We start from the raw sequence: 19550 nt of genomic DNA on the forward strand, positions 1-19550 counted from the left end.
ATCAGAAAAAGCCGCCCCTCCAGGATAACAGAGATGATTTATCCAACCTAAACAAAATATTGGACATGATATGTCAAATACACAGTACTCCCGGGAAGCCTGCTAACCATACCCACAGAGATTGTTGGGTTTTCAAACAATCCGGCAGACTCAACGCCGAACACAAGGGGCTCGACACACCAAGCGAGGACGATGACGAATCCCAAAAGCAGAGCACCAGGAAACAAAAGAATTTCCCACAAGAAGTAAAAAGAGTAAACTTACTTCACATTAGAAAACATGCGGCACCCATAAAGGTATGCGCCATACGGCCTATCCCAAAGGAGTCTCGCCACTGGTTGTCAAAACCAATCATCTTCGATCATCTAGACTATTCTAGAAGTATCCGGAACGCAGGCTGGACTGCCTTGGTACTCGATCCAATAATTGACGGGCTCCAGTTTACAAATGTCTTGATGGACGACGGCAGTGGTCTAAACCTGATATATCAGGACACAATCCGCCACATGGGGATAAACCCAACAAGAATTCGCCACAGCAAAACCTCCTTTCAAGGGGTAACGCCAGGTCCGGACACCCATTGCATGGGTTTTCTCCGGCTCGAAGTTATATTCGGCTCTACCGATTACTTCCGCCGCGAAAAGGTGACTTTCCACATCGTCCCATTCTCAAGTCGCTATCAAGCACTATTGGGACGCGAAGCTTTCGCCCACTTTAACGCAATACCGCATTATGCATCTCTTACGCTTAAGATGCCCGGTCCACGAGGCATCATCTCTTTGAAGGGGAAGCATTCAGTGCGCCTCCTCGAGCAGAGGATTGTGCGGTCGCTTTAACAGCCCCACAATAAAATGGCTTCACCAGCCAAAACATCTGAATAGGTCGTTAAGACCACGGACACGGATAGACGAGTCTGGCACAAAAGTATCATTGATAAAGGCTTAGTGGCCATATACCCCTGCCCTAGGGGCTCCACACATATAAAATAAGAGACAATAAAGCTCAATTTTACATATTTTACTTTATACTTTGTTTATTTAATATAACTTTTGTTCGGCACGACCTTTTTTTCAACTTAGTTCCTCTCTTTTACAGATGAATATCGTGCTGCGCCCGTCCAGGATACGGCACGACAGAGACACAGGCGCATACGTGCAGCAGGGACCCGTTCCAAGGATTCTTTTCAGATTAAGACCCTGCGTAAACCTTTTTTTACTGTCTCTTGTTGATACACATCCCCTAGTTCTCAGTAGTATAACCAAGGAGGAGGCTGGCGTCTTGGCATGTGGCCACGTCAGAATTTCTACGCGTACCTGGAAACTAGGGGCTTATACTTAAGAGCGTTGCCTCGCCCGCTCTCATAAAGACCGAATACCTTAGGGAGTGTTCGGTGTCGCGAGTTTGGCCTTATATGCATCAGCTCCGAATCATGTCTTTGGTCAAATGTTGGGTTGCCCGGCTCCTGTGTTCGGTCGCCTTATGTTCCGCTATATCGGCTAAGGCGGCACCAGGAGAACTACTGGGATTGTGCCCCAGTTCGGCCAGGCGAGCACCTTAGTAGAGAAAGCCGAAAAATGACTGTCATGATATAGCATGAGACTAGTCAACCACTCGATGAATCTTCGGAATCTATAGGATTCCTCCGCATTAACGAAGAGCCGTTTCCCAGCCAGGCACATATGCGCCCCGACTTCGGGCGAGCGCAGGCGCCACCAGGGGCTATTTAAGTAGCCTCACTGTCAAGCTCCTATGGCTAAGTGAAAGTGTTAAAGCATTACAGTCCGGTTGCCTAGCTCGCTGCGCTATCACCTCCTTTGTAGGACCAAGACGTTGGATTAAGTGTGAAAATGCGCCTTCTACGAGCACCCCCGCACTATGTGCGTGGGGGCTGAAGCCAATGACTGCCATCTTTCAAATTATATATATATATATCTTAAAACGGCCGCATAGGAGGTGTTTCAAATACTTGAAGGCACAAGTATAAAAGGCTACTACAAATTATCAAAATACTGCTTTATAATTAAATATGCTATTAGAACATAGCATCATTTGAGCACTACGTCTCTATTACACGAGTGCCTTCAAGGACTTCCTAAAAATAGTGCTCGGAGGGTACTCGGCTTTTGTCCGAATCTCGGGATGCAACAACGGTGGACTCCATCTCCGCCCAGTATGTCTTGACACGGGCAAGAGCCATCCGTGCACCCTCTATGCATGCTGACCTCTTCATTGCATTGATCGTGGCACCGCACCAAGGAATTGCTGCACCAAGCTGAAATAACTCTTCGGCTCCGATCTCCCCGGCCACAAATGACTCATGACGCACTTCATGGCGAGTCCGGACAACCTATTCAGTTTGGCCCATTGAGCCAGACGATCGTCCAGTGCCAGTGGACGCTCTGGATTGTGGAACTGCGACCAGAAAAGTTTTTCCACTTCATGATCTTCTTGATCTCAAAAGTGTTCGGTCGCATCAGGAACACTCGCTGCTAAATCCAGATAGGTGTCCTCCACACTCCACATCCGGTCCAACAGAGCAAGCTCCGGATCACAAAACTTCCTCCGCACCGTAAAGGGCTTTCCAGCCGCAATCTCTCCGGCCTGACGCAGCTCCTCCTTCGCAGCTCTCATCGCAGAGCGAGCTCCTTGGCATCAGCAACGGCCTTCTCTAAGTCCGTCTATCTCGCCCAGTCTTCTTTCTCAAGAAGCTTGCAACGGTCAGCAGCGCTTTTTAACTTCACGGCCACCTCGGCCATCTCCTTTTTGCTCCGGCAGTGAGCAGCCTATTCGGCTCTCAGCTCTTCAAGGGCCTTCTCAGTAGCCGCATCACTTTTTCTGGCTTGTTCCTTAGCTCAGGCAAGTTCCGCCCGAAGACTCTCCATGGCGGCCGCACCATCTGCGTCAAAGAACGCACATTGTAAGATACTGGCATAAAGCTCCTCTTACCAGGTGCCGTCCGAGGAATTACATACCTTGAGCTTCATCAAGCCGCTTGTTGACGAGCGCAATGTCGGCATCTGCCACGTCAAGTTGCCGCTTTAGTTCGGCAAAATCATCAGTTCGGCTCGATTCCAGACACCTCGCCACCTACATTCAAAGGCGACATTTTAGACTTGGGATTATGATCCTCTGCGCACCATCATTTCTGACAATGCACAGAGTCTCCGGGGCTACTATCTACACAGGGCGCATCTTATTTATGCGCAACTGACAAAAGTGTACATTATCTAACGTACCTCAAAACCCGTCAGTAAACTTCTGATGGCCACGTGCAATCCACTTTCTGCGGACGAAATCCTTTCAATCACCGTGCCCATCAATGCACGGTGCTCCTCTGAGATAGAAGCTCTCCCCAGCAGATTCTTCAGCTCCTCCGGCCGAGCACCAGATGGTGCCGGACTTGTCCTATGGCCTCTTTCGAAGGCCGGACGCGGAGAACCTTGGGGGGCCACATAGCTATCTTTCGCCCCAGCTGGATTTGGAGAAACCCTCCACGACGACACCTCAGGGTCGCCCGCCTCGCTAGGTGGTACGGCAGGGGGAGGCGTTCCGCTCTCCATCATCTCCGGAAGAAGGTCCCCCGAAGACGAGCTCTGCTGAGAAGGGTCGAGGTCCGAGCTACAAGGTAAAATTTCGGTTAATCTTCTCAGACATATAGCAAGGGTTTCCCCCATCTCTCGAAAAGAAAATCGTTCTCCACTTACGGCTCGCTGGAGGGCTGGTCCCCTTGAGGGCATAATTCGGCCGAGGTACCCCCCGGCGTAGGACCCTCTGATGAGGATTCCCCCCCCCCCCCGCTTTGAGGCCATGGTCTCTGGGTCTTCAGAGGCGGTCCTTTTCTTCCCCGGAGGAGAGGAATTTTCGGTTCCTTCCCTCCGAACAGCCTCCTTCGAGGAGGTCGTAGCTTCCTTGTCCCCTCCCTCACTTTCCTTCAAAGGCACAATCTTCAACATCCTAACTAGGACGGAATCCGGCCTGGTCTCAGGGAGGGGAGCCGGACACCTTATCAGCTTTGCTTTCGCTATCCACTCCTGTTTAAGGGGACAGCTCTTTTAGGGGCAAGTTTATGACAAATATATGGATAACGAGTCCGGGCACAAGGCTACTTACTTGAGTATCCGGGCGATTGCAGCTCAGACCTGCGTCCTCGGTCAAGTCCGGACACATTGCTTGTGATCCGAAGAACAATTTATACATCTCCGCGGGCGTTGCGCCCATAAAGTGGTGGAGAGCTCGCGGTCCCTCCGAATTAAACTCCCATAGGCGAAGGGGGCGGCGTTTGTCGGGCAGTGTTCGGCAGATCAGCATGACTTGCGTCACTTTGACCAGGCTGAGACCTCTTTCTAAGAGATCCCTAATGCGGCCCTGCAACAGAGGCAAGTCCAGGGGTGGTCCCCAATCTAGGCCTTTGTTGACCCACGACCCTAGCTGCTCTGGGGGACCCGAGCGAAAGGCAGGCGGCGCCACCCACTTGGTGCCCCTGGGGACGGTGATATAGAACCACTCTCGTTGCCATAAGCCGAGCTCCTCTTGAAAAGGGCCCTCGGGCCATGGAGCACCAGCATTCTTGCTAATAACAGTGCCTCCGCACTCTGCGTGCCGTCCCTCGATCATCTTCGGTTCTACCTTAAAGGTCTTGAGCCATAATCCGAAGTGAGGAGTAACACGGAGGAAAGCTTCACACACGATGATGAATGAGGAAATATGGAGGATGGACTCCGGAGCTAAGTCGTGGAATTCCAGCCCATAATAGAACATCAGCCCCCTCACGAAGGGATCCATTGGGAAGCCTAACCCCCGAAGGAAGTGAGACACGAACACCACGCTCTCACCAGGCTGGGGACTGGGAATGGCCTGCCCTTGAGCAGGCAACCTGTGCGAAATTTCGTCGGTCAAGAACTTGGCCTCTCTCAACTTTAGCACATCCTCCTCCGTGACGGAGGAGGGCATCCATCGGCCTCGAAGGTCGGAACCGGACATTGTCGAAGGTCCGAAGCGCCTGGAATCTGGAGCCTGGGGTGTTGGAACTCGAGGCGACGGGCTAACTCGTTTGAGATTGAAAAGGAGTAAGGCCTTGGTCTCTTATAAGAGGTTGAATACCAAGGGCCCTCCCCGTATCCGTTTGGGACTCACCTTTAATTGAGAAAACATGCTAACGGGCACGATTGGGTTACCCACGTCCGTATTGATGAGAATCCCGTAAATAAAGGGGACACGATCTCTACTTTGACAAGACGTGCCAAGGAAACTGCCTCGCAAAACGCGCTGAGGTGGGGAAGTAAAAACGATTTGAATAAAGGCTTGGCCGTAGTGTGATGTCACGCTACGGAATACGTCAGCAGATTAGATTTGTGTTAATATTATTCTCTCTATGGCAATATGTCGAAACTTATTTTACAGAGCCGGACACTACCCTTAGTGTTTACAATCTTTTATGAAGAACTTGGAAGAGGAACCCGCCCTGCAATGCCGAAGACAATCTGCGCACCGGACTCGTCTTCATTGAAGCCTGGTTCAGGGGCTACTGAGGGAGTCCTGGATTAGGGGGTGTCCGGGTAGCTGGACTATACCTTTAGCCGGACTCCTGGACTATGAAGATACAAGATTGAAGACTTCGTCCCGTGTCCGGATGGGACTTTCCTTGGCGTGGAAGGCAAGCTAGGCGATGCAGATATTCAGATCTTCTACCATTGTAACCGACTTTGTGTAACCCTAACCCTCTCCGGTGTCTATACAAACCAGAGGGTTTTAGTCCGTAGGACAACCTCAACATACAACAATCATACCATAGGCTAGCTTCTAGGGTTTAGCCTCTTTGATCTCGTGGTAGATCTACTCTTGTACTACCCATATCATCAATATTAATCAAGCAGGACATAGGGTTTTACCTCCATCAAGAGGGCCCGAACCTGGGTAAAACATTGTGTCCCTTGTCTCCTGTTACCATCCGCCTAGACGCACAGTTCGGGACCCCCTACCCGAGATACGCCGGTTTTGACACCGACACTTATGTTGTTAACAAACACACAAAACTAATTAGGGGTAGAAATGTCCTCTCAAATCTCAGCTTGGCCTTGATGGTGGCACATGGTGGCGAGATCGAGGGCGCGGGCTCCAGGCGATGGCGTGGGAGGCGACACCTCACATGGTGCAGTGGGGGCGAGGGCGGCGGACTCCGGGCGGTTGCGTGGGCGGCGACACCTCACGTGATGTAGTGGTGGCGAGGGCGGTGGATCCAAACGGGGGGTTCTGATATGTCTCCAATGTATCTATAATTTTTTATTGTTCCATGCTATATTATATTCTGTTTTGGACATTATTGGGCTTTATTATACACTTTTATATTATTTTTGGGACTAACCTATTAACCGGAGGCCCAACCCAGAATTGTTGTTTTTTGCCTATTTCAGAGTTTCGCAGAAAAATAATATCAAACGAAGTCCAAACGGAATGAAACCTTCGGGAACGTGATTTTCGAAACGAACGTGATCCAGAGGACTTGGACCCTACGTCAAGACATCAACCAGGAGGACACGAGGTAGGGGGCCGCGCCCTCCACCCTTGTGGGCCCCATGTTGCTCCACCAACGTACTTCTTCCTCCTATATATACCCACGTACCCCCAAACTACCAGAGACGGAGCCAAAAACCTAATTCCACTGACGCAACCTTCTGTACCCGTGAGATCCCATCTTGGGGCCTTTTCCGGAGCTCCGTCGGAGGGGGCATCGATCACGGAGGGCTTCTACATCAACACCATAGCCTGTCTGATGATGTGTGAGCAGTTTACTTCAGACCTTCGGGTCCATAGTTATTAGCTAGATGGTTTCTTCTCTCTTTTTGGATCCCAATACAATGTTCTCCCCCTCTCTCGTGGAGATCTATTCGATTTAATCTTCTTTTGCGGTGTGTTTGTTGAGACCGATGAATTGTGGGTTTATGATCAAGTTTATCTATGAACAATATTTGAACCTTCTCTGAATTCTTTTATGTATGATTGGTTATCTTTGCAAGTCTCTTCGAATTATCAGTTTGGTTTGGCCTACTAGATTGATCTTTCTTGCAATGGGAGAAGTGCATAGCTTTGGGTTCAATCTTGCGGTGTCCTTTCCCAGTGACAGTAGGGGCAGCAAGGCACGTATTGTATTGTTGCCATCGAGGATAACAAGATGGGGTTTATATCATATTGCATGAGTTTATCCCTCTACATCATGTCATCTTGCTTAAAGCGTTACTCTGTTCTTATGAACTTAATACTCTAGATGCATGCTGGATAGCGGTCGATGTGTGGAGTAATAGTAGTAGATGCAGGAAGGAGTCGGTCTATTTGTCTTGGACGTGATGCCTATATACATGATCATACCTAGATATTCTCATAACTATGCTCAATTCTATCAATTGCTCAATAGTAATTTGTTCACCCACCGTAATACTTATGCTCTCGAGAGAAGCCTCTAGTGAAACCTATGGCCCCCGGGTCTATTTTCCATCATATTTAATCTCCCAACAACAAGCTATTTCTGGCGCCGTTTTTATTTTGCCTTCTTTACTTTGCATCTTTATCATAAAAATACCAAAATTATTATCATATCATATCTATCAAATCTCACTCTTGTAAGTGACCGTGAAGGGATTGACAACCCCTTTATTGCGTTGGTTGCGAGGATTTATTTGTTTGTGTAGGTGCGAGGGACTCGTGCGTGGCCTTCTACTGGATTGATACCTTGGTTCTCAAAAACTGAGGGAAATACTTACGCTACTTTGCTATATCACCCTTTCCTCTTCATGGGAAAACCAACGCAGTGCTCAAGAGGTAGCAGGTTCCGGCGACGACAACGTGCGGTGGACTATGATTGTGTGTGTGATGCAGTCTGGAAATGGAAGGGAGACAGGATGCAGTTATATTGCTGCCAGCGTACCCGTGGCGCACTGCCACATAAGTGTGCCACAGGTTGATCATTTAGCCGTGGCGCATAGTCAAGTTGTTCACCACTAGCGTCTGTGGGCAATCTGGGGGCAACTTACGGGTGGTGAATGATATGTCTCCAACGTATCAATAATTTTTGATTGTTCCATGCTATTATATTATCTGTTTTGGATGTTTATGGGCTTTATGAAACACTTCTATATTATTTTTGGGACTAACCTATTAACCCAGAGCCCTGTGCCAGTTCCTGTTTTTTCCCTTGTTTCAGTGTTTCAAAGAAAAGGAATATCAAATGGAGTCGAAACGGAATGAAACCTTCTGGAGAAGTTATTTTTAGAAGGAAAGCAACCCGGGAGACTTGGAGTCCATGTCAAGAAAGAAACGAGGGAGCCACGAGGTAGGGGGCACGCCCTCCACCCTCGTGCGCCCCTCGTGGCTCCCCTGACGTACTTCTTCCTCCTATATATACCCATATACCCTAAAACGATCGGGGAACAGAAGAGATCTGGAGTTCCGCCGCCGCAAGCCTCTGTAGCCACCAAAAACCTCTCGGGACCCTATTCCGGCACCCTGCCGGAGGGGGGAACCCTCACCGGTGGCCATTCATCATCCCGGCGCTCTCCATGACGAGGAGGGAGTAGTTCACCCTCGGGGCTGAGGGTATGTACCAGTAGCTATGTGTTTGATCTCTCTCTCTCTCTCATATTCTTGAGGTGATACTGTTGGGGAACGTAGCAGAAATTCAAAATTTTCCTACGTGTCACCAAGATCTATCTATGGAGAGACCAGCAACGAGGGGAAGGAGAGTTGCATCTACATACCCTTGTAGATCGCTAAGCGGAAGCGTTCAAGTGAACGGGGTTGATGGAGTCGTACTCGTCGTGATTCAAATCACCGATGATCCTAGTGCCGAACGGACGGCACCTCCGCGTTCAACACACGTACAGCCCGGTGACGTCTCCCACGCCTTGATCCAGCAAGGAGAGAGGGAGAGGTTGAGGAAGACTCCATCCAGCAGCAGCACAACGGCGTGGTGGTGGTGGAGGAGCGTGGCAATCCTGCAGGGCTTCGCCAAGCACCATAGAAGAGGAGGAAGAAGAGACGCAGGGCTGCACCAAGAGAGATTGAATCGCGTGTCTTATGGGCAGCCCTAGGCCTCATATATATAGGGGAGAGGGAGGGACTGCACCCCCTCTAGGGTTCCCACCCCTAGGGGGGGCGGCAGCCCTAGATGGGGATCAAAGGTGGCGGCCAAGAGGGGGAGAGGAGAGGGAGGCGCACCAATATGGGCCCTAAGGCCCATATCCTCTAGGGTTTGCCCCTTTTCCACCTCTTAGGCGCCATGGGCCCTTATGGGAGGCGCACCAGCCCACTAAGGGGCTGGTCCCTCACCACTCTTGGCCCATGCAAACCTCCGGGGCAGGTGGCCCCACTTGGTGGACCCCCGGGACCCTCCCGGTGGTCCCGGTACGTTACCGATAAACCCCGAAACTCTTCCGGTGTCCAAAACAGGACTTCCCATATATAAATCTTTACCTCCGGACCATTCCAGAACTCCTCGTGACGTCCGGGATCTCATCCGGGACTCCGAACAACATTCGGTAACCACATACAAACTTCCTTTATAACCCTAGCGTCATCGAACTTTAAGTGTGTAGACCCTACGGGTTCGGGAGACATGCAGACATGACCGAGACGTTCTCCGGTCAATAACCAACAGCGGGATCTGGATACCCATGTTGGCTCCCACATATTCCACGATGATCTCATCGGATGAACCACGATGTCAAGGACTTAATCAATCCCGTATGCAATTCCCTTTGTCTAGCGGTACGATACTTGCCCGAGATTCGATCGTCGGTATCCCGATACCTTGTTCAATCTCGTTACCGGCAAGTCTCTTTACTCGTTCCGTAACACATCATCCCGTGATCAACTCCTTGGTCACATTGTGCACATTATGATGATGTCCTACCGAGTGGGCCCAGAGATACCTCTCCGTCACACGGAGTGACAAATCCCAGTCTCGATTCGTGCCAACCCAACAGACACTTTCGGAGATACCCGTAGTGTACCTTTATAGCCACCCAATTACGTTGTGACGTTTGGCACACCCAAAGTATTCCTACGGTATCCGGGAGTTGCACAATCTCATGGTCTAAGGAAATGATACTTGACATAAGAAAAGCTTTAGCATACGAACTACACAATCTAGTGCTATGCTTAGGATTGGGTCTTGTCCATCACATCATTCTCCTAATGATGTGATCCTGTTATCAACGACATCCAATGTCCATGGTCAGGAAACCGTAACCATCTGTTGATCAACGAGCTAGTCAACTAGGGCTTACTAGGGACATGGTGTTGTCTATGTATCCACACATGTATCTGAGTTTCCTATCAATACAATTATAGCATGGATAATAAACGATTATCATGAACAAGGAAATATAATAATAACCAATTTATTATTGCCTCTAGGGCATATTTCCAACAGTCTCCCACTTGCACTAGAGTCAATAATCTAGTTCACATCGCCATGTGATTAACACTCACAGGTCACATCGCCATGTGACTAACACCCAAGAATTTACTAGAGTCAGTAGTCTAGTTCACATCACTATGTGATTAACACTCAATGAGTTCTAGGTTTGATCATGTTGCTTGTGAGAGAGGTTTTATTCAACGGGTCTGAACCTTTCAGATCCGTGTGTGCTTTACAAATCTCTATGTCATCTCCTAGATGTAGCTACCACGTTCTATTTGGAGCTATTCCAAATAACTATTCTACTTGGAGCTATTCTAAATTGTTGCTCCATTATACGTATCCGGTATCTCTACTCAGAGCTATCCGGATAGGTGTTAAGCTTGCATCGACGTAACCCTTTACGACGAACTCTTTTACCACCTCCATAATCGAGAAAAATTCCTTAGTCCACTAGTTACTAAGGATAACTTTGGCCGCTGTCCTGTGATCCATTCTTGGATCACTCTTGTACCCCTTGACTGACTCATGGCAAGGCACACTTCAGGTGCGGTACACAGCATAGCATACTGTAGAGCCTATGTCTTAAGCATTGGGGACAACCTTCATCCTTTCTCTCTATTCTGTCGTGGTCGAGCTTTAAGTCTTAACTTCATACCTTACAACTCAGGCAAGAACTCCTTCTTTGACTGATCCATCTTGAACACCTTCAAGATCATGTCAAGGAATGTGCTCATTTGAAAGTACCATTAAGAGTTTTGATCTATCCTTATAGATCTTGATGCTCAATGTTAAAATAGCTTAATCTAGGCTTTCCATTGAAAAACACTTTCCAAATAACCCTATATGCTTTCCAGAAATTCTACGTCATTTCTGATCAACAATATGTCAACAACATATATTCATCAGAAATTCTATAGTGCTCCCACTCACTTCTTTGGAAATACAAGTTTCTCATAAACTTTGTATACACCCAAAATCTTTGATCATCTCATCAAAGCATACATTCCAACTCCGAGATGCTTACTCCAGTCCTTAGAAGGATTGCTGGAGCTTTGCATACTTATTAGCATCTTTCAGGATTGACAAAACCTTCCGGTTGTATTACATACAACCTTTCCTCAAGAAAAATCATCAAGGAAACAATGTTTTGACATCCTATCTGCAAGATTTCATAAATAGTGCAGTAACTGCTAATATAATTCCAACAGACTTTTAGCATCGCTACAGGTGAGAAAGTCTCATCGTAGTCAATTCCTTGAATTTGTCGGAAAATCATCTTAACGACAAGTCGAGCTTTCTTAATGGTGATACTTACCATCATTGTCCGTCTTCCTTTTAAAATCCATCTGTACTCAACAGCCTTACGACCATCAAGTAGTTCTTCCAAAGTCTATACTTTGTTTTTATACATGGATCCTCTCTCAGATTTTACGGCCTCGAGCCATTTATCAGAATCCGGGCCCACCATCGCTTCTCCATAGCTTGTAGGCTCATTGTTGTCTAGCAACATGACTTTCAAGACAGGATTACGTACCACTCTGAAGTAGTACGCATCCTTGTCATCCTACGTGGTTTGGGAGTGACATGATCCGAAGTCTCGTGATCAATATCATAAGCTTCCACTTCAATTGGTGTGGGTGCCACAGGAACAATTTCCTGTGCCCTGCCACACACTAGTTGAAGGGACGGTTCAATAACCTCATCAAGTTTCCACCATCCTCCCACTCAATTCTTTCGAGAGAAACTTTTCCTCGAGAAAGGTCCTGATTCAAGAAACAATCATTTATTGCCTTCGAATCTGAGACAGGAGCTATACCCAACTGTTTTGGGTGTCCTATGAAGATGCATTTATCCGCTTTGGGTTCGAGCTTATCAGCCTGAAACTTTTTCACATAAGCGTCGCAGCCCCAAACTTTTTAAGAAATGACAGCTTAGGTTTCTCTAAACCATAGTTCATACGGTGTCGTCTCAACGGAATTACGTGGTGCCCTATTTAAAGTGAATGTGGTTGTCTCTAATGCCTAACCCTTAAACTATTGTGGTAATTCGATAAGAGACATCATGGTATGCATCATATCCAATGATGTTCGGACACACCATCACACTATGGTGTTCCAGGCTGTGAAACAATTTCCACAATGTCTTAATTCTGTGCCAAACTCGTAATTCAGATATTCATCTCTATAATCATATCATAGATCTTTTATCCTCTTGTCACGATGATCTTTCAACTTCACGCTGAAATTACTTGAACCTTTCAATAATTCAGACTCGTGATTCATCAAGTAAACATCTACTCAAATCATCTGTGAAGTAAGAACATAACGATATCCACTACATGCCTCAACACTCATTGGACTGCACATATCAAAATGTATTACTTCCAACAAGTTGCTTTCTAGTTCCATTTTACTGAAAACGAGGCTTTCAGTCATCTTGCCCATGTGGTATGATTTGCATGTCTCAACTGATTCAAAATCAAGTGAGTCCAAATGGTCCATTTGCATGGAGTTTCTTCATGCATATACACCAATAGACATGGTTCGCATGTCTCAAACTTTTCAAAAATGAGTGAGCCCAAAGATCCATCAACATGGAGCTTCCTCATGCGTTTTATACCGATATGACTTACGTGGCAGTGCCACAAGTAGGTGGTACTATCATTACTATCTTTTGGCATGAACATGTGTATCACTACGATCGAGATTCAATAAACCATTCATTTTAGGTGTAAGACCATTGAAGGTATTATTCAAATAAACAGAGTAACCATTATTCTCCTTAAAAGAATAACCGTATTGCGATAGACATAATCCAATCATGTCTATGCTCAACGCAAACACCAATCTCGATGGTAGAGGGAGCGTGCGATACTTGATCACATCAAGCTTGGAAACACTTCCAACACATATCGTCATCTCACCTTTAGCTAGTCTCCGTTTGTTCCATAGCTTTTATTTCGAGTTACTAACACTTAGTAACCGAACCGGTATCTAATACCCTGGTGCTACTAGGAGTACTAGTAAAGTACACATTAACATAATGTATATCCAATATACTTCTATCGACCTTGCCAGCCTTCTTATCTACCAAGTATCTAGGGTAATTCTGCTCCAGTGGCTGTTCCTCTTATTACAGAAGCACTTAGTCTCGGGTTTGGGTTCAAACTTGGGTTTCTTCACTAGAGCAGCAGCTGAATTGCCGTTTCATGAAGCATCCCTTCTTGCCCTTGCCCTTCTTGAAACTAGTGGTTTCACCAACCATCAACAATTGATGCTCCTTCTTGATTTCTACTTCGTGGTGCCAAACATCGCGAATATCTCAAGGATCATCATATATGTCCCTAATACATCATAGTTCATCACGAAGCTCTAGTAGCTTGGTGGTAATGACTTTGGAGAAAACATCACTATCTCATCTGGAAGATCAACTCCCACTCGATTCAAATGATTGTTGTACTCAGACAATCTGAGCACAAGCTCAACAAATGAGCTTTTCTCCTTAGTTGGTAGGTTAAGAAAATCGTCGGAGGTCTTATACCTCTTGACGTGGGCACGAGCCTGAAATCCCAATTTCAGCCCTCGAAACATCTCATATGTTTCGCGACGTTTCAAAACCGTCTTCGGTGCCTCAACTCTAAACCGTTTAACTGAACTATCACGTAGTTATCAAAATGTGTATGTCAGATGTTCGCAACATCCACAGACGACGTTCGAGGTTCAGCACACTGAGCGGTGCATTAAGGACATAAGCCTTCTGCTGTCTGCATAATTGCTACTATCAACTTTCAACTAATTTTTTCTCTAGGAACATATCTAAACAGTAGAACTAAAGCGCGAGCTACGACATAATTTGCAAAATCCTTTTGACTATGTTCAGGATAATTAAGTTCATCTTATGAACTCCCACTCAGATAGACATCCCTCTAGTCATCTAAGTGATTACATGATCCGAGTCAACTAGCCCGTGTCCGATCATCACGTGAGACGGACTAGTCAACGTCGGTGAACATCTTCATGTTGATCGTATCTTCTATACGACTCATGCTCGACCTTTCGGCTTTCTGTGTTCCGAGGCCATGTCTGTACATGCTAGGCTCGTCAAGTTAACCCTAAGTGTTTTGCGTGTGTAAATCTGTCTTACACCCGTTGTATGTGAACGTTAGAATCTAACACCCGATCATCACGTGGTGCTTCGAAACACGAACTGTCGCAACGGTGCACAGTTAGGGGAGAACACTTCTTGAAATTGTTGTAAGGGATCATCTTATTTACTACCGTCGTTCTAAGCAAATAAGATGTATAAACATGATAAACATCACATGCAATCAAATAGTGACATGATATGGCCATCATCACTTTGCTCCTTTTGATCTCCATCTTCGGGGCTCCATGATCATCATCGTCACCGGCATGACACCATGATCTCCATCATCATGATCTCCATCATCGTGTCTTCATGAAGTTGCCTCGCCAACTATTACTTCTACTACTATGGCTAATGGTTAGCAATAAAGTAAAGTAATTACATGACGTTTAAGTTGACACGCAGGTCATAAATAAATAAAGACAACTCCTATGGCTCCTGCCGGTTGTCATACTCATCGACATGCAAGTCGTGATTCCTATTACAAGAACATGATCAATCTCATACATCACATATATCATTCATCACATCCTTTGGCCATATCACATCACATAGCTGTTGGTGAACGTTGCAGAAAACAAAAAATTTCCTACTCGTTTCACCAAGATCATCTAGGAGTTCATCTAGCAACGAGTCACGAGATGCATCTACATACCTTTGTAGATCGCGTGCGGAAGCGTTCAACGAACGGGGATGATGTAGTCGTACACAACGTGAACCAAATCACCGATGACCAGCGCCGAACGGACGGCACCTCCGCGTTCAACACACGTACAGGACGGGAGACGTCTCCTCCTTCTTGATCCAGCAAGGGGGAAGGAGAGGTTGACGAAGATCCAGCAGCACGACGGCGTGGTGGTGGATGCAGGGCATCGCAGTAGCAGGGCTTCGCCTATACTACGAGGAAGAGAGACGTAACGGGAAGAGAGGGAGGCGCCAGGGGCTGGTCTGTCAAGTCCCTCCTCTCCCCCACTATATATAGGGGTGCCATGGGGGGGGCGCCGGCCCTAGTAGATGGAATCTACTAGGGGGGCGGCGGCCTAGGGTGGGGCTTGCTCCCCAAGGCAAGGGGGGCGCCCCCTCTAGGGTTTCCCCTTAGCCCTAGCCGCATGGGCCCCCTAGGGGCTGGCGCCCCAGCCCACTATGGGCTGGGTTCCCTCCTATTTCAGCCCATGGGGCCCTCCGGGATAGGTGGCCCCACCCGGTGGACCCCCGGGACCCTTCCGGTGGTCCCGGTACAATACCGGGTACCCCGAAACTTGTCCCGATGGCCGAAACTGCACATCCTATATATAATTCTTTACCTCCGGACCATTCCGGAACTCCTCGTGACGTCCTGGATCTCATCCGGGACCCCGAACAACATTCGGGTTACTGCATATACTTATCTTCACAACCCTAGCGTCACCGAACCTTAAGTGTGTAGACCCTACGGGTTCGGGAGACAAGCAGACATGACCGAGACGACTCTCCGGTCAATAACCAACAGCGGGATCTGGATACCCATGTTGGCTCCCACATGCTCCACGATGATCTCATCGGATGAACCACGATGTCGAGGATTCAATCAACCCCGTATGCAATTCCCTTTGTCAATCGATATATTACTTGCCCGAGATTCGATCGTCGGTATCCCAATACCTCGTTCAATCTCGTTACCGGCAAGTCACTTTACTCGTACCGTAATGCATGATCCCGTGACCAGACACTTGGTCACTTTGAGCTCATTATGATGATGCATTACCGAGTGGGCCCAGTGATACCTCTCCGTCATACGGAGTGACAAATCCCAGTCTTGATCCGTGTCAACCCAACAGACACTTTCGGAGATACCCGTAGTATACCTTTATAGTCACCCAGTTACGTTGTGACGTTTGGTACACCCAAAGCACTCCTACGGTATCCGGGAGTTACACGATCTCATGGTCTAAGGAAAAGACACTTGACATTGCAAAACTCTAGCAAACGAACTATACGATCTTTATGCTATGTTTAGGATTGGGTCTTGTCCATCACATCATTCTCCTAATGATGTGATCTCGTTATCAATGACATCTTATGTCCATAGCCAGGAAACCATGACTATCTGTTGATTAACGAGCTAGTCAACTAGAGGCTTACTAGGGACATGTTGGTGTCTGTTATTCACACCTGTATTACGATTTCCGGATAACACAATTATAGCATGAATAAAGACAATTACCATGAACAAGGAAATATAATAATAATGTTTTTATTATTGCCTCTAGGGCATATTTCCAACAGTCTCCCACTTGCACTAGAGTCAATAATCTAGTTACATTGTGATGAATCGAACACCCATGGAATTCTGGTGTTGATCATGTTTTGCCTAAGGGAGAGGTTTAGTCAATGGATCTGCTACATTCAGGTCCGTATGTACTTTACAAATATCTATGTCTCCATCCTGAACATTTTCACGAATGGAGTTGAAGCGACGCTTGATATGCCTTGTCTTCTTGTGAAACCTGGGCTCCTTGGCAAGTGCAATAGCTCCAGTGTTGTCACAAAAGAGCTTGATCGGCCCCGACGCATTGGGTATGACTCCGAGGTCGGTGATGAACTCCTTCACCCAAATTGCTTCATGTGCTGCCTCCGAGGCTGCCATGTACTCCGCTTCACATGTAGATCCCGCCACGACGCTCTGCTTGCAACTGCACCAGCTTACTGCCCCACCATTCAAAATATACACGTATCCGGTTTGTGACTTTGAGTCATCCAGATCTGTGTCGAAGCTAGCGTCGACGTAACCCTTTACGACGAGCTCTTCGTCACCTCCATAAACGAGAAACATCTCCTTAGTCCTTTTCAGGTACTTCAGGATATTCTTGACCGCTGTCCAGTGTTCCTTGCCGGGATTACTTTGGTACCTTCCTACCAAACTTACGGCAAGGTTTACATCAGGTCTGGTACACAGCATGGCATACATAATAGAACCTATGGCTGAGGCATAGGGGATGACACTCATCTCTTCTATTTCTTCTGCCGTGGTCGGACTTTGAGCCGAGCTCAATTTCATACCTTGTAACACAGGCAAGAACCCCTTCTTAGATTGATCCATATTGAACTTCTTCAATATCTTATCAAGGTATGTGCTTTGTGAAAGACCTATGAGGCGTCTCGATCTATCTCTATAGATCTTGATGCCTAATATATAAGCAGCTTCTCCAAGGTCCTTCATTGAAAAACTCTTATTCAAGTAGGCCTTGATGCTGTCCAAGAGTTCTATATCATTTCCCATCAAAAGTATGTCATCTACATATAATATGAGAAATGCTACAGAGCTCCCACTCACTTTCTTGTAAACACAGGCTTCTCCATAAGTCTGCGTAAACCCAAACGCTTTGATCATCTCATCAAAGCGAATGTTCCAACTCCGAGATGCTTGCACTAGCCCATAAATCGAGCGTTGGAGCTTGCACACCTTGTCAGCATTCTTAGGATCGACAAAACCTTCCGGCTGCATCATATACAATTCTTCCTTAAGGAAACCATTAAGGAATGCCGTTTTGACGTCCATTTGCCATATTTCATAATCGTAAAACACGGCAATTGCTAACATGATTCGGACAGACTTCAGCTTCGCCACCGGTGAGAAAGTCTCATCGTAGTCAACCCCTTGAACTTGTCGATAACCTTTAGCGACAAGCCGAGCTTTATAGATGGTCACATTACCATCCGCGTCTGTCTTCTTCTTAAAGATCCATTTATTCTCTATGGCTCGCCATTCAATGGGCAAGTCAGTCAAAGTCCATACTTCGTTTTCATACATGGATCCTATCTCGGATTTCATGGCTTCTAGCCATTTGTCGGAATCCGGGCCCGCCATCGCTTCTTCATAGTTCGAAGGTTCACCGTTGTCTAACAACATGATTTCCAAGACAGGGTTGACGTACCACTCTGGTGCGGAACGTGTCCTTGTGGACCTTCGAATTTCAGTAGTAACTTGATCAGAAGTTTCATGATCATCATCATTAACTTCCTCTCCAGTCGGTGTAGGCACCTCAGGAACATTTTCTTGAGTTGCGCCATTTTCCGGTTCAAGAGGTAATACTTCATCAAGTTCTATTTTCCTCCCACTTACTTCTTTCGAGAGAAACTCTTTCTCTAGAAAGGATCCATTCTTGGCAACAAAGATCTTGCCTTCGGATCTGAGGTAGAAGGTATACCCAATAGTTTCTTTTGGGTATCCTATGAAGACGCATTTTTCCGACTTGGGTTCGAGCTTTTCAGGTTGAAGTTTCTTGACATAAGCATCGCATCCCCAAACTTTCAGAAACGACAACTTAGGTTTCTTTCCAAACCATAATTCAAACGGTGTCGTCTCAACGGATTTTGACGGAGCCCTATTTAAAGTGAATGCAGCAGTCTCTAAAGCATAGCCCCAAAAAGATAGTGGTAAATCGGCAAGAGACATCATAGACCGCACCATATCTAATAGAGTGCGATTACGACGTTCGGACACACCGTTACGCTGAGGTGTTCCAGGCGGCGTGAGCTGTGAAACTATTCCACATTTTCTTAAGTGTGTGCCAAATTCGTGACTCAAGTATTCTCCTCCACGATCTGATCGTAGAAACTTGATTTTCCTGTCACGTTGATTCTCAACCTCACTCTGAAATTCCTTGAACTTTTCAAAGGTTTCAGACTTGTGTTTCATTAAGTAAATATATCCATATCTACTCAAATCATCAATGAGAGTGAGAACATAACGATAGCCGCCGCGAGCCTCAACACTCATTGGACCGCACACATCAGTATGTATGATTTCCAATAAGTTGGTTGCTCGCTCCATTGTTCCTGAGAACGGAGTCTTGGTCATTTTACCCATAAGGCATGGTTCGCACGTGTCAAATGATTCATAATCAAGAGACTCTAAAAGTCCATCTGCATGGAGCTTCTTCATGCGTTTGACACCTATGTGACCAAGGCGGCAGTGCCACAAGTATGTGGGACTATCATTATCAACCTT

The sequence above is a fragment of the Triticum aestivum genome, chromosome 6A (assembly GCF_018294505.1).
Source record: "Triticum aestivum cultivar Chinese Spring chromosome 6A, IWGSC CS RefSeq v2.1, whole genome shotgun sequence".
NCBI classification, from domain to species: Eukaryota; Viridiplantae; Streptophyta; class Magnoliopsida; order Poales; family Poaceae; genus Triticum; species Triticum aestivum.